Genomic DNA, 17,411 nt, shown 5'->3' on the forward strand with positions numbered 1-17,411 from the left:
TGAATTAATAAATCAATCAAGTCGAACATATTCTGCAACAAATATACTAGTATCAGAGCAAATACTATTGAAAATAAATAATATTTGAAGCGCTCTAATTATGCGCCTAGTTTTTTGTTTTTAATTACCTATTTGAGATCATCATGGATTCACATGCAGTTGTAAGAAATAATAGAGATGTCCTATTACTCATTGTGTGGTTTCACACAAAGTTAACATTTTGCAAAACTATAGTGCAGTGTTATACTATAGTTACAGGATGTTAACTATATTAATATTACGGGATATTAACTTTGATCTAGTCAGGGTATAGTATCTTTCCATTACCACCAGGGTTCCTGGTGTTACCCTCTTATAGGCACATACTTACGCATACATGCACACACACCATAACTACCACCTCATCCCATGTGTCAAGCAAGATTCATTCATCATGTATCAAATAATTCACTCCTTCCTACTGCTGAGTATCCAATAGTTTATCACAGTTTGTTTAATAATTTGAGTTTAAGCATGTCTTTTCCTGCAATGTTTTGACATCTGGGGCCTTACTGACCCTGAGGAAACTTCTCCCCAATCCTCAGGGCTAGACAATTCTAGTGATAGTAAACATGCACCTATCCATACCCCCACATGCATAATTTCTCTATCAGTCTTTTACACTCCAAGCCAATATTTCCCTGCCGCTATTACTCCAGGCCAGGTCCCAAATGACTCAGGACAGTCATCCCAGAGCCGGATGAAATTATTCAAAGTACCCAATCCTAAATCTGTTTTCTGTTTGCCCTACCTCTCCAGGTCCTTCCTGCTAAAATCACAATAAAGAGTCTTGTTCTTATTTTCCTCCCCCTCTCTATGCCTCCTGACAAACTCCAGGAACCTAAACCTCCAAAACAGCCTCTCACCACCTTGCCCTACTGAGGAACCAAAAGGCACACACTTAGGAAATACGCACCTATTCAGCAGGCTTTGGCCAGCTGGTCCCTGCAAGCCTGTGGGTTCATGGCCTGGGAAAACCACCTGGATATCTTCGTTGGGTGGGATGTAGAGGGCCAGGGGCCTTGTCCCCGGGGGAAAAAATATCAAAAACCGATGCTGCAAAGGCGGCAATAAGTCTGTCATCATCCAGCCATGCTGCTTATGAGAATGTGAGACTCTACATCAACCAGGGCTCCCAGGATTCTCTCATTCCAGGGCATCCTGTCCTACTAAGCAAGGCTTCAAACGTTCCCGTGATATCTGGCATCAAGGTGACTAGCAGCCTTGAAGCAGCTGAGGTCTTGGATATTGGTAGAAGTCTGGTTTCCGACTGCAGCTGGCAATAGCGACCTGTCATCTTCAGAACCGGGTCCTGGCCGGGTGCAGGGTCCCTGTGGGCCCACATTCCCCTCTTTCACGAGAGCTTCACAGACGCGCACGCGCAGTTTGCTCTCCTGCACGAGGCTCACAGAGCGTTAGTTTCTCCAGCAACTCCGGCGTCTCAGGTGTCTCTTCTGACAAATATTACAGCGGGCAGGTGGCATTAACCAGTGGGGGCAAGATTTTCAGGTTCCCTCCAAATCTGCCTACAGGGGGAATAGGATCTGTTGATTATTTCCGTCCTTAGAATTAGTCAGCATCTTCCGATCCTCAGAAGCCCGCCACACAGATCCTGCCTCTCAAGACTTTCGAACTCTTCCAGATCCTTGGTTGCCCTGAACTGCACAGCAAGTGCCTGCTCAGTACCAGTACGCAAGGATTCAGCGGCTTTGGGTATTTGGACACCCTCACGGCTGTGGGGGCCATGGACTGACCTAAGCACCTGCATATTCTCCTGCGTGGAGGAGAACTCCTGCACTACAATCTGATCTTACTGGCAGTAAAGTCATACTTGCATGGGTCGGTGTGCCTCTTCTTGGGAAGTGTAAGTAACAAACTATCTTTTTATTGGCAGTTATTTTCTTCTGATTTATTGACCTCACCATACCTGAATAATAACAAAATCAATATTTTAAAATGAAGTTGTGTTGGAGTTACTGCTGTGGCTTAGGGGTTAAGAACCCCAAATAGTATCCGTTAGGATGCAGGTTGCATCTCAGGTCTTGCTTAGGGTTAAGGATCTGGCGTGTAGTGGATTAAGATCTGCAGCATAGGTCACACATACAGCTTGGATCTCTGTTGCTTGACTGTGGTGTAGGCCTCAGGAGCAGCTCTGATTCGACCTCTAGAATCAGAGAGCTCTGATTCAAATTTAAATACGCTGCAGGTGTGGCCTTAAAAAAAGAAAAGTAAAAAAAGTGTTTTAATTTGTAGTTTTTAATGTATAAAATTTCTATGAACATTTGTGTATAGGCTTTAATTTCCATTTCTCTGGGTTAAATGCCTTAGAGTTACAATTTCTGGGTTTCATGGTAGTAGCATGTCTTGGTTTTCTTTTAAGTGGTTGAATAACCCTCATAGCAGGATTTTTGAAGGCTGTAGTAAGAATAAACATTTTATTTTGTGATATAATATGTTAATTGTTACCACCATGAGGACACTATATCCTTTTCCAGCATTTCTAAGTTAATATGGTTAAAAAAAAAAAAAAAGCAAACTAGCATTTTTTCTTAAGAAAGCTTAAGAATCCACTTGCGGCCCATTTGTGTCTTGGGAGCATGACATGAAAGCTTAAAAAGTAAATTTGGACAAAGGTTATGCAGATGTTAGTCTCCATATTACAAAAATTTATCATTTTCCTTTTTTTTTAATGGCCACACCTGCAGCATATGAAAGTTTCCTGGCTAGGGGTCGAATCAGAGCTGCACCTGAGGCCAATGCCACAATCACAGGAACACCAGATCCAAGCCGCATCTGTGTCCCACGTGACAGCTTGCAGCAACACAAGTTCCTTAACCCACTAAGCAAATCTCCATTTTCACGGAGACTCCCTTGGTTTCTTCAACCCACCAAGCTACAACAGGAACTCTGCAAATTTTTTTCAAATTTCCCATCTCCATAATAATCCTAAAATGAATGCAAGGGCTTTATCCTGAAAGATGAGAGGAGTGGAGGTGTTTGTCCTCATGGGGTGCCCTTATCAGTGTCTCTTGATATCCTGTCTTATGCTAGACTAAAAATGACCCCAGCTGGATTCAAGCAAGAAGTTGACAACAGGGCTCTCACTTAAATCCATACTTGTTCTTCCCAGTGTCCAGAACAAATAGCTGAAAGATGACGAATTTCCATTCTAACCAAAACTGCACAAATGTTGCAAAAGGGTATATAGGACATCACCAGATGGCCTTATCTTTAGATAATTAAGCAGGATTTTTGAAGGCTGTAGTAACATTTTCCGTGGAGACAAAAGTAAGAACAGCACAGCTCAAGGCAAATTTGAAATACCTTCTGAACAGCGATCATGCTCCCTTTTTTTATAGACTGGTTATATCTCTCCTGCTCTTTAAAAATGCTTTTTAATAATCAACTTTCTCTACTAGTAGAAAATTTAAGGTAATAATATAATGAAAATTTATACCATAAAAAATTTGGAGTTCCCATCGTGGCGCAGTGGTTAACGAATCCGACTAGGAACCATGAGGTTGCAGGTTCGGTCCCTGCCCTTGCTCAGTGGGTTAATGATCCGGCGTTGCGGTGAGATGTGGGGTAGGTTGCAGACGCGGCTCGGATCCCGCGTTGCTGTGGCTTTGGCATAGACCGGTGGCTGCGGCTCCGATTCGACCCCTAGCCTGGGAACCTCCATATGCCGCGGGAGCGGCCCAAGAAATAGCAAAAAAAGGCAAAATAAATAAATAAATAAATAAATAAATAGTCAAATAGAGAAGCTCTAAGCCTTGGATGAGGCTTAGTACCTTGGATGAGGATTTCTCAAATAGCAGTGTAAGAAATTACTGTGGCTGCGTGTTCAGGTTTTTTTTTTTTTTTTTTTTTTTTTTTTTGCAATTGAGCAGTGATTATCAGGGTATTAAATAATAACTGAAATAATTGAAGAAAAAGTTGGAGAAAAACTACCTTACTTTTCAGTTTGAACCATATGAAATAATTATGTATCGATTTTTTAAAAAAAAACTAGTCATAGCAGAATCTAATCAAAAATGGGGGGATAAATTAGGAGTATGGAATTGACAAATACAACTAACATATATAAAATAGGTAAGAATGAGGATTTTCTATATAGTACAGAGAACTATATTCAGTATCTTATAGTAACCTATAATGGAAAAAGAATCAAATCAAATCAAATAAATAAATATTTATATGTGTGTGTGTGTATATATATATACACATATCAAATTGCTTTTCTGTACATCTGAAACAACAATATTTTAAATGAACTATACTTCAATAAAATTTTTTGGAAAGATGTTAATATTAAAAGAATGACAGATTCTAAAATAAATTTGACTTAGTTTTTAGTCTATTCCTTTGAATGTCAAATCCTCTGTTAATGTAGAGCAGCCAACTCACTAGGAAAAGTTATATATAACTCATAAAGTTCACATGTAACTTAGTGACTTATTATTTTCAAATATGTTTTTTTAATTAAGCTGAAAAAGCATGATGATTTCCTTACAATGAAACCTTCTTTATTAGAAAAATGTTAGTGTTTCAGATTATTTTAAAAGAGGTATTTATCAGTGCTCTGAAAGCATCATATTTTATGTATTTTAAATATCAATATTAATATCAATATAAATAATTAAAACCGTGGAGTGAAATATTTTATTAGGAAACCCAGTAATAATATAGCTTACATTAAAAACAAAAGCTACGAAAATGATATACCTAATGCAACTGAACCAGTTAATGTAGCTAAAGAATCCTTACAGGAAAATTTCTCTTTACTTGCCTATAGAAGAAAAGAAGAAATATATGAAGTTAGTGATCCAAGTTGATATCTTAAGAATTTAAAAAAAAATAGATTAAATCCAGAGCAAATAGAACAAAACTAAAGAAAATTAAAAACAAATTAGTGAAATAGTTAGCAGACTAACGATATTGAAAATCAACTCAACAATGGTTCCTTGGAGGGAACTGATGAAACCAGTAAAAATCTTTGTAAGATTCATCAAGGAAAAGAGAAAAAGCACAGATTTTTCAATGTACCAACATTGAATGAAGAGTTGTGACTATAGATACTACAAACCTTAAAAATATTATAAAAGGATAATGTTAACTTTTATACTGATAAATTCAGTAATTTAAATGAAATAAATATCTTGAAAAATCCAACTAAAACTGACACAATAAGAGTTAAATTATCAGAAATAAACTAAATTTGTAATTTAAATCTTCATGCAAGCTCAGATGACTTTGCTGGTGAATTCTATCAAATATTTAGAGAGGAAATAATACTCGTCTTAAAAAAATTCTTTCTGACAGCAGAAGAGAAAACAATCACTCATTTTATAAGGGAAGCATAAGCTCCGCTACAAAAACCAAAAACATAATAAGAAAAGAAAATTACAAACTGATATCTGTCATTAACATAGGCTCCCAAATCCTTAATTACATGTTGGGACATGAAATCCAGAAATATATTAAAATGGATCATACAGAATGGCAAAGTTAAATGCAAGATTGGTTTCACATCTGAAAATCAATAAAAATAATTCACAGATTAAAAAAGAAAATATAGGAGTTCCATCATGGCTCAGTGGCTAACGAACCTGACTACGTCCATGAGGACACGGGTTTGATCCCTGGCCTTGTTCAGTGGGCTAAGGATCCAGCATTGTCGTGAGCCATAGTGTAGGTCGCAGACTGCGGCTCAGATCCCAGAACGCTGTGGCTGTGGTGTAGGCTGGTGTCTGCAGCTCCTATTCGACCTCTACCCTGGGAACCTCCATATGCCAAGGGTGTGCCCCCCCAAAAAAAGGAGAGACAAAAAAAAGAAAACATACAGATATGAAAAAGCATTTGACAAAATTCAGCACTTATAATTTTAAAAAATTTTCAGCAAACTAGAGATAGACGAAAACTTAAAACTGATGAAAATCAACTATACAGAACTGATAACCATTGTCATATTAACGGTTAAATGTTGAAAACTTTCTTCCTACAATCTGGAATAAGACAGGAATGCCTTCTCTCACAATTTCTGAACATTGTGCTAGAGATCCATATTGGTACAATAAGAAAGTAAATAAATGCATAGCATTAAAATTAAAAACAAAAAAGTAAGTTTTAAAATTTAAATGTAGCATTGTTATCTATGCAGAAAATCATGAAGACTGTAAAAAACTCTTATGATTAATAAATTTAGTGAAGTCACAGGAATACAAAGTATAGAAAATATAAAAACTAAGTCACATTTCTATGTGGCTACAATGAATATTTAGAGAATGAACTTAGAATAGTATTTACAATTATACCAAAATGTAAAATATTCATGGATAAATTTAGCAAAAATATGAAAGATTTCTGCAAAATAAATTATTTCTGGGAGAAATTTAAAAAGCTTGGAAAAATAAAGGTGTACCACATTTATGGCCTTGGAACATTTGATATTGTCAAGATGTCACTTATCAAAAAAATTAATCTACAGATTCAGTTCACTCTGAAGCAAAGTTGCAGCATGGTTTTTTGTCTGTATGTTTGTTTTGTAGAAATAAACATGCTTATTCTAAAGTTTATTTGTAAATGCAAAAGACCTAGAAGAGCCAAATCTGTCTTGGAAAACAAGGATTAATATTGGAAGGATATTTGACTTCAAGACTTATGCTAAATCTAGGATAGATTGTGATTTTCCCAGGGGAGTGTGATGTTGGCAGAAGAATAAGGAAATACACCAACAGATAAATCCAGTAATAAATTCACAGGTATGGTAAAATGATATTCACCAAGAGAGTGAAAGCAACCCAATGGCGAAGTGAAAATCTTTCAACAAACAATTTTGGAAAACCTGTATATCCATATCTATATATTTTGAACTCACACAACATATAAAATTATCAAGATGTATCTTGGATATACATGTAACACCAAATCTATAAAGCTTCTAGAAAAAAAAATATATATATATATATATAATTTACGTGACATTGACATTGAGGTAGGCAAAGACTTCTTAGAGAAGAAACAAAAAATACTAATCATAAAGAAAAAATGATAAAGTTGAATTAATCAAAGTTATAAACTGCTTATCAAAAGAAATAAAATACTGGAATTCTCTGGTGGTTCAGCAGGTTAAGCATCTGGCATTGTGTTTGCTGTGGCTCAGGTTGCAGCTGCGGTATGGGTTCCATCCCTAGCCAGGAACTTCTGTTTGCCAGGGATGTGTCCAAGAAAGAAAATAATGAGAAAATAAACAAACTATACAATGAGAGAAAGCATTTATATCTCATATATCTGACTTGAGTTTAGAATATGCAAAAGAATGACCCCTACCCTACACACACACACACACACACACACACACACACACACACACACACACACACAATGGGAAAATTACTTGAATAGACACTTTACAAAATAAGATATGTGAATGGACAATATACATGTGAAAAAGTGGTCAGCATCATTAGTCACCATGGAAATTTGAATTAATAAGATGAAAATTTAATACCACTAGAAAGCTAAAAAGAAAAAGACAACACTAAATGTTGGTAAAGATGTGGAGCAACCAAACTTGCATATTATTGATGAGAAAAGTTGCCTGGAAATTCAGCACTTTCTTAGAAAGTTAAACATCTAGCTTGTGAACCAGTAACTCCACACTTAGATATTTATCTAGACAAAGGAAAACATATACCCACAAAAAGCCTTGTACAAGAATGTCCTCAGCAACTTCTGCTTTTGTTGTAATAACCAACCAAAAACTGGAACCAACCTGGTCTCCATCAATAGGAGAACTGGAAAACAATAAGTGCGTATTCATACAGTGAAAAACTACTAAGCAATAAAAATGAACACATTACCTATATATGTAACCACATGGATAAGTCAAATAAAACATTTTGCTGAGTGAAAAAAGCTTCATGCAAAAGAGTACATACTTTATAGTCCCACCTATAAAAAGAGCTAGAACAGGAAAAGCTAAACTATGATAATAAGCATTGTTGAAAACAAAACAGCAGGACCAAAATGAAGTTGTTTGTCTTAATCCCCACAATACCAAACCAAAACCTAATATAGTTAGACTTTTGACTGTCCAAGAAATAGAATCTTATACCCATCAGTCAGGAATTTCCTGATCAGCACTATTAGGTAACCTACCAGAGAGATTCCTGCCATGCCTTAAAGCAAAGCGACCTTGCGATAAACAGCCTGCTTTTTTGTCCTGTATAATTTTCTTCTGCTGCTCCCTTTTTGCCTATAAATGTCTCTCATTTTGTAAAGCTCCCCTGAGTTCCTTTGTTTCTGGTAGATTGAATGCTGCTAATTCATGAGTTATTGAACAAAGCAAAAAATATTTTTAAAATGTACTCAGTTGAATTTTGTTTTTTAACAGTTTGGTGACAGTGATGGGACCCAAAGGAGACATTTGATGGCTTCAGGGACAATGAGAAATATATGACATTGGTACCTGAAAACCTTTGAGTTCTCTTTCTTACGTTTCCAAGGGTAAGTTCCTCTCAGATCTGAGCTCTACTCTCTTTTTGTTGAAGTCACAATATATTTGGCTTTCCATTCCAGGGTTATTGGGTCAGTTTAGTCTCTGTGGAGGCTATAACAGAGCCCCAGTACTTAGCCCTTGGTTAGTCCACAGTTCTGGCTCAGGACTTAGTGAGTCAGGTTAAGCTAATATACATTTCCAGCTGGAACCTGAATCAAAGCCTTTGGTTCAAGCTGCAGTCCCCATTTGTGGGGGTATGCTGGCTCAGTCTGTTCACTTTGGGAAGTGCTAGTAGTGTTCACTTAAGACTTTCTCTTGGCCAGTTCACTGTACTATCTCTTTAGTTACTGCTCATGTCTACAGTTCTGTTTCCTTGGTTATTGTTGATTTTTGTCATTATGCACATAATCTATTGTTCTTGGAACATAGGAATCTCTTGATTTCTATCTTAGTTGAAGATCTCCCTGAGACGAAACAAATTGAAGATAATGTGGTTGGCTGGGTGGGTCAGATCATGGTGTCACTTAGGTTATAATCCAATTCTTTGAGGAATTAAAAACACTGCCCTAATCTTACAAATTGAATCTTTTACAAGAACAGAAATGCTGCTTTAGAATAACAAAACTTTCCCTATTCATCTCAAAAAACATGTAGGTATTGTTAAATTCTGGCCCTAGGAAACAAAAATTCTTCTTGGAGGATCTTACATTATGTTCCTGTGCCTTGGAGATGTAGATGTTCTACCTGGTCTTCTCCAGGAACCCTTACCTAGGCCAGCTCTCTAAAATGCAGAGAGGTAATTTTTATCAGAAAGAAAAAAAATGGAGGATGGGCTCTTTGGAAACTAGGCATGTGAAAAATCTTAAGTACCTTCTTCATAAATATTCATAAAAAGCTTTAGCCATGGGAGGTAACCTTAACTTATTTTAACCATCAGAAACATAATTTGATTTAGCTATTATTTATAAACTAGTGAGTTTTTTATTACTGTACCTGACAGCTCATTTTTTTTAAAAGAAACACTGTAAGATCTCTTTTTGTGTCTTTCCGAAAGGAAATAACTGTGTATGAAAATTAGACAAAGAAAGTAAACTGGTTAATCCAGAATGAAAAATAATAGCAACAATAACATCAACAGCAAAAATAGAACCAAATCTAAATGGATATAAAAAAAGTTGTATAATGTTTGTGGAAAAGCAATATTGCGAAGGAAATTTTATGTGTGATCAAGCTGGAATAGATTTATGTATTTACTTTTAAGGAATTTAGATATTACACAAGGTGTAAAATTGGAATTTGGTTTTCTTGCTGCTAAAAGGACAAAGTTTTCTTGGACATTTGGTCTTCTTTTGATAAGCAACTATGAAAGCATCTTTTACCTCTTAAGTAATCTGCCTGCACAGCAAAGATTTGAAATCTTAGCAAAATTACTGTACTTCATGTTGCCTTGGTAAAATAATTTACTATTCTTCACATTGTCTCTATATCAAATCTTTAATTACTTAAGAAAACCTAGTCTTCTCAATATTAAAAGAACTAAGTTTTGCTCACAACTATGTAACCTTCTGTATTAGCCTTTAATATCTTCTGTTGTCACTTTAAATGACAAGGTTAAATGACAAGTATTATTTCACAATGAAATGTGATCATCTGTAGTCATATGTTCAAACTTTAGATATTTTGACGGCTTCCCCAAATTAAATTCTAAACAGGATCTTTTTGACCTCAGAATAACTTTACGATTTCCCAGAAGACCCCTGGAAAATATCAAGATTTGTCTCTCCTATGGTAAAATGTTAAACTAGTTTATTTGATATGTTAACTTACATGAAAAAAAAATTAAAAAAGAGGTGATGCTGGGAGTTCCAATCATGGCTCAGCAGTATCAAAACCAACTAGTATCCATGAGGATATGGGTTCAATCCCTGGTCTTGCTCAGTGGATTAAGAATCTAGCATTGCCATGAGCTGTGGTATAGGTTGCAGATGCAGCTGGGATCTGGTATTGCTGTGGCCGTGTTGTAGACCAGCAGCTACAGCTCCAATTTGACCCCTAGCCTCGGAACTTCCGTGTGTCATGGGTGCTGCCCTAAAAAGCTAAAAAAGAAAATGGTGCTAAACCTTCTTAAATTATATTTATATGGAGGCATATTATTAATATAAGTGTTGTGAAATTCCTAGAACTCAGATATGTCTTGGTATAATTTTATCGGTCATAATTCCAATTATTATCTTAAAATGTTATCACAGAGATAACCAAATTTCCTTGTTAATCTCATTATAATGAACTCTCATAAGATCTTTAACCAGTGGAATTTTTAAGATTTTTGTCACTTATGGGAAGTTATTGTTTTACTTTTATGATTTTGCAAAAGTGAGATTCATGGAAAAGACTCTACCAAGTACTATAGACCACTGAAAATGCTGCCAAATTACAAGGTGTCATATTTCACAACTGAAGAATGTTCCACCTGACATCTGGTTCTGGGCAAAAGCTCAGGACTTCAAAATCAGATTGACTAGGAAGAGAAGTAGCCAACATTAAAGTGGACTGCTTATTCCAAAGATATTTGATCAAGAGCATTTCTTTCCATTCCTCCTTCCCTCTGTGACCATCCTTTCCCTTAGTCTTACACTAAGAAGGTCTTTATCATTCCTTATTCATCTTTTGCTTTGCTTTGTCCTGGAAAGATAATGTCCTTGTTCACATATATTCAACCTCCAAATAACTGTTGGATTTACCACTATTTCGGTAATACTGTGGTTCTTCCCATCTCAAATTTCTCCCTGATTTCCATTCCTTCAGTTTCTCTGGAACAAACTCAGCCAGTTCTCTTTTGTGTCAAGCTCTTAACACTGTGGGTCCATGTTCCCACCTCTGATTATCAACTCCAGACACAGAGAAATTTGCATCTAGGCTCTTTACAAATAAATATATACAAGGCAAGACTACTAGAATAAAACTACCTATGTGGTCTACAAAGCCTTAAATTTTTCTGGCCTCTGTGGCTGTCAGCCTTCCAGTCTTGAGGCACAGACTCAAACGGGAATTGCCAGGAGACATTCTTGGTTCAAAATTTGCTTCCCCTGGCAGATTCCCCATTCCTTTGGCTAGAAGTAAATGCAAATGAAGCTATGATCAGGAATCTCTAAACTTTTGAAGATGTTGCAGAATCTGCTCTTAAGAGCTGCAAAAACAAAAACAAAAACAAAAAAAAAAACTCTAGGCTCCCTGGCCAAAGTTGTTTTTGATAATAGATTTATCTTTTAGCAGAGCAACAAGATGTTTGTGCTATAGCTACAGCAAACTGCAGTTTGCTACAGTTGGATTGACATTTTGAGGAAGCTTAATTACATAAGATCATTGAACAAGCCATTTGGCTTAAGAGAGTGAGTCCTTCAGTGGGGTTTTTCTTTAACTTATTTTCTTCTCTTTGGTTTGGGTCTTGGGGACCATGGACTCTGAAGTGAAGTCCAGACGTTAGGAGTTATTGTGTTTATTATAATAATCATGGTAATCTCCCTGGTGTGCTGTGTTCTCTCAAAACCTTTAAATACATATTCACAACCACCAGCCACCAAGCAAATGATCTCCCTAAGACTAAAATGTCGGAAAAGGATCAAAAAGGAAGACTAACTTAAAGAATGTAAAACTGTGAATACCATAAAAAGATTCAGAAAGAAAAAAATTGTGAGAACTCAGAGAGGTAAGCCGGGGAATAGCATTAATGTGTTAAATTTTTATCATATCTCTCAGGCTGAGAGTTTGATCAAAAGGAGGAATTGTTTAAAAGAAGCCAAAAGACCCAAAATGGAGTTACTTATGCTGAGCCCCACATTACCAAACTAAGACTTAATTAAAATTTCATCTCTCTCAGAAATGGAGTCTTAAATCAGTCCATCAGGAGTCACCAGACTAGCACTTAGGTTAGTCTGCCTGATAGACACTTGCCATTCCTTGAAGGACAGCAGCCTTGCAATTACCAACCTATTTTTTTGTTTAGTATAACGTCCTTGTTCTTGCACCCTTATGCCTAAAAAAGTCTTTCTTTCTGTACAGCTCCTCAGAGCTCCTTTCTATTTGCTAGACTGGCTGCTGCCTGATTCATGAATTGCCGAAAAAGCCAATAAGATCTTTAGAATTTACTTATTTGAATTTTGTTTTTAACATAATTTTAAAAGTGATAATTTTTAGGGGCTAGAGGGAAAGGTCATGTGGGAGCTTTCTGGGATGATGGAAATATTTTGTTTCTTGACAGTGGCATGAGTTAAATGTATAACATGTGCCTTTGTCAACACACAGGGAACTGTCCACTTTAGATCAGTGTGTTTTCCAATATGTAAATTGAACTTCAGGTTTATAAATGTATTTGTTTAAAATGGTGATTGGTTCATATTCAAAAAAGACCATGAGTTAAATGAATTATAAAGGTATACATTAACTTAAAACCATTTATTTGCTTGAAAAAAATCAGGCTTCTCGAAGTAGATTATTTGCATTTGGATACCTAATTTCATTCAAAGTCTTTTGAATGACTCATTAGAATACATAATACATTAAAAATAATTCTCACTATCAGGTTTAAAAAGATTAGAATAAATGATTCCAAATGTTGAAACCAAAATGCAGATACTCTAGCCACAGAGATCTATACGATTATTAAATTTTGAGTTATAAATTTGGTTTTGAAATTCTTCATCACTCAAGTGAAAAGTGAAACACAATAAATGATATAGCCTTCAATACCTAGCTTTTTAAAAGTCTTGTTCCACATGGGGAGCAAAGCTTTTTGTAGCATTTAATCTTGTTAGATGAAGGAGAAAGAACAAAAGGGCCAAAGAAAGAAAAGACTCCTGTGTCTTCTAAGAAACTTAGCATAAACTAATGTAGACTTGCTCTAAAATTATAAGACAAGCAAACACCCTAATTTCCCAGCAGGGAAAGATGCAAAGCAAAAACTGGAGGGAAAAAAAAAAAAATAGAGAGATGAAAAGAGTTCCAGGGAATGCACTGGGAATGCCCAGCAAATGGATGTATCCTCTCTACCATGAGAGAACTCTAGAATGTTTAAGGGAAAAACATGTTAAAAAATTTGCTTGGTCTAAATCCTATATTTTCAGGGAAAATTCATTTTCCTGAGTCATGTAGTGTGTGTGTGTGTGTGTGGGTGTGTGTGGGTGTGTACACAATGTAGAAGGAAAGTGGGAGTAAAAGAAGTATTAGGTCAGGGACCTGGGCTTTATAGTTGGTAAAGGCAATCATAGAATGATTTACATATGCACATCTAGTAAATACCCATGAACTCTGTTAGTGGTTGACAAATTTTGATATACCTTGGATGCCTCCAGGGAGCTTGTTTACATGTAGATTTTCCACCATGATAATGAATATTCAAATCTAATAAAGACCTAGACTTTATTTTGTCTTTTTCAGGGCTGCAACTGCGGCATATAGAGGTTCCCAGGCTAGGGGTCGAATTGGAGCTATAGCTGCTGGCCTACACCACAACCACAGCAATGCAGGATCAAAGCTGAGTCTGCAACTTACACCACAGTTCACAGCAATGTTGGATCCTTAATCCACTAAGCAAGGCCGGTGATCGAACCTGCATCCTCATGGATGCTAGTCAGATTTGTTTCCACTGAGCCATGACAGGATCTTTAGGCCTAGAAATTTGAGGCCAGAAATCCACAAACTTAGTGAGTACCCCAGGTGACTCTGATGTAAGTGCTACTAAGACCACACTTAGAATAACTTGCTTCCTGGGGTCACAAATCTCTGTGTTACAGAAGCAGGCTGGTCATGCAAGTGAGAGAAGCAGATTTGACAAGACATTTGAGAGTTACGGATGGACAGCAAAGGAACCATGAGCTGAAGAACATGTTTCTCCTCTAGAGACTCTAAACTTTACAATTGAATGCAAAGAATGTAGGTCCAGTGTTGCTAGAACTTCTAATTTTTGAAGAGACAATTATATCTGGACCTTTATACCCTATTTTTTGTTTTTTTGTTTTTAATGTGGGCAGCTAGTATTTTAAGACAAGGCAAAACCAATGTGGGTGCATTCAAAGTACTTCTTACCAAATAAAGCCTGTCTACCAGCCATTACTTGCAAACTCTGATTTTGATATTGGTCATGTTCCATGGAGTCTGTCTTTCAGATATTAATCAACCCAAGAATCCAGAAACTGCAAGATCATAGTCAACATGATTTTCCCTTCTGTTGTTCCCCTTGTATTGTAGGTATTGGAGAAGATCCATAGCCATTTTATACCTGATAATTTAATGTTGTGTCTGGCATTTCCTATACAAATTAGGATCCTCACTAACTTTCAACCAGAAAAATCACCAACCTCTGCACAGGGATGGGTAATATAGATGCCAAAAGGCAGGGCCGTTTTTCTTTTTTTTTTTTTTTAAGGGAAAGAAAGGAAAGAAAATCTGTTTAAATATGTAAACAAGGTCTTGGTGGGGACCCAAGACTTCTATTGTGCAGGATTTGAAAGAGAGGATTTGACTGGAACAAATTTCAGGGCAGTGAAGATATTTGTATTCAGCCCTTGAAGTTCTTGCAGGAAGGTCAGTGTGAATCCATGGAATGCTTGACTTTGGGTGAGCTGTCTCCTGATGAGGCCATTTGCATAATTAGTGGCAAAAATGTAATCTGGACACTCTCTTTAATTTTGACAATAATATTTTGATACAAACTTTTAAAAATCATTAATAACTTAGGCTTAGTCTACAAATGGTAGAAAAAAAAGGTGACAAAGATTATATTGCTTCTAATTTCACAATAAAATAAAACAGCATATGTAAGTATCACAGTGAATTGGTTATATGTAAAACCTACTTTCCATAAACAAGTTATAAATTCTACCAACAGTAGCTAAAATCAAAATTAAAGACCACCATGGATAATGTCACTTTCAAGAAAGTCATCTTAAATTTAAAATAAAAGAAGAAAATCAAAAAGAAGGAAAAATTTTAAATCTGAGACAACTTTTATTATTAGATTTTTCTTACTATGAAGTAGTCATTCTTCAAGAGTTCTGCAAATATTCATTAAAATTGTCATACAAACATATTATATGATTTGAAGAAATATAGATAAGTAATTGATCAATTTGAGTTATATTTTCCTTCTAATCAAGTGTCAATAATCCATAATTACATTATTTTTTTTCCTATGCAGTATTCATTATTACTGTTTCACTTGCTATGGTGACAGGAATAGAAATTATACTCCTGCCTGGAGATATCATTTCATCTGAAAGCCCAAGAATATAGAATGTTGGTATAGTGGCCAATATAAATTTGAGAACTTCAGATGACAGTCACTATGAGAAGATTTTAGACATTCAGAGAAGAGGTAAAGGAAGTTTCAAGCTAGAGATCTATTATGTAAGACAAACGTCTCTTAGTAGGGTTAAAAAAAATTAGTTTTGTTCCTCTCTATGGTCAGTTTTCACAAAGATATTATTTATTCTCTCCAGAGAAATTATCTCACTTTTCTTTGTATAAATCTCCAGTCTCATTATCTTATGAGGATGCAAATATATATGCATATTAACAATTTCACCTTTTTACAAAATTCTTTCAAACTGAAATGTTTCTTCCATTAGTCTTTGAAAAACAATTATGTAAGCCTGAACAATCCAATACAGCTTGTCCATCTTAGAATTCTATAAGTAAGAGATACCTCACAACACCAAGACAATAACATAGTTATGTTGTTTTAATTTGTTAAATACTCTTAGGGAATTTTCTTGATTGATACACATACTCCACTTTATAAAATTTATGGAGGATAGTGCAGGAGAAATTGACAGAGGGTTTGCAACCCACTAACCATTTTTTTTAATGTTTTTCTTCATTTCCTTGTGGACTTAAAACCAATGACACTTTAATCACCTGACTTGGAGTCCTCTAATGTCCATTACTAGCATAGAAAGATATCATTATAATATTAGAATTAAAGAATATTTAAGTTTTCTAGGCTCTTAATAATACAAGGTCCTCTTCACTATATGTCAATAACAAAAAAATAAAAAGTTTAGCAGGTCATAAATTAATTCTCAGGACAAAATTAAAAGGCAGTTTTGTCATTTCTACATTAGAAATTTTTGAGATCTTATTATATTCTAGGAAAGATTATAAAAGCTCACCAGATAGTCCATGTGCTCCCCTTTGTTTCTCACTTTTCTTTGTAATTAAGTTGGGACCATAAACTAGTTCTGACCAGAACTCATGCCACTTTGGGGCTAAGAAGTTAAGAGTCAGCTTGTTCCATCATCCTTCTCTTCCCCTACCATGGAGACATTGGAGACCACCCACTTCTGATAACAGGGCTGAAAGAGGGAGGAAGGCCTTTATTGTGTTAAGGCACTGAAATTTGTCTTGATTAATATATGTATAAAATAAACCAAGAAAAATATTGGAAGTAATTAAAAAAAAAACTGTATAAGACCAGGAACAGAAAATGAAGAGATATGTACACAAGCTATGATTTATGAAGGAAATGGGACAACTCAGAGAAATAAAAAATCTGTCACCAAGATTATGATGTAAGAATGATGTTCACATCATGTTAAGTGGTCAGGACCTAACTGATGAAAAAAAGAAAGTGAGGAGTAAGACAATAAACAGAAGATTTAAAGGAATTTTCTGAGCATTGCCTATAATGATGGCATTTTCCATTGATACCAGCTTTAGGTTTATGAGAGTGGGTTGGGTTCCTTTCAAAGCACATAATTAAAAAGAATTTGGTCATGAGCTGAAGAAAAAGAACTAGGAGATAACTCCATCATAGAAGTCAAACAGCATGTTCCTAAGGATAGGAAATGGATCCTTGAGAGTACACAGTCACTGAGAA

At 35.7% G+C, this 17,411-nt stretch overlaps 1 long non-coding RNA gene across 1 annotated transcript; it reads left to right on the top strand.

Annotated features, from left to right (window-relative positions):
* On the top strand, positions 1,198-14,644 carry LOC102160343. Its single transcript, XR_301333.3, has 3 exons — positions 1,198-1,903; positions 8,435-8,547; positions 14,329-14,644. It is a non-coding gene; the product is annotated as an uncharacterized LOC102160343 (long non-coding RNA).

The sequence above is a fragment of the Sus scrofa genome, chromosome 1 (assembly GCF_000003025.6).
Source record: "Sus scrofa isolate TJ Tabasco breed Duroc chromosome 1, Sscrofa11.1, whole genome shotgun sequence".
NCBI lineage: Eukaryota > Metazoa > Chordata > Mammalia > Artiodactyla > Suidae > Sus > Sus scrofa.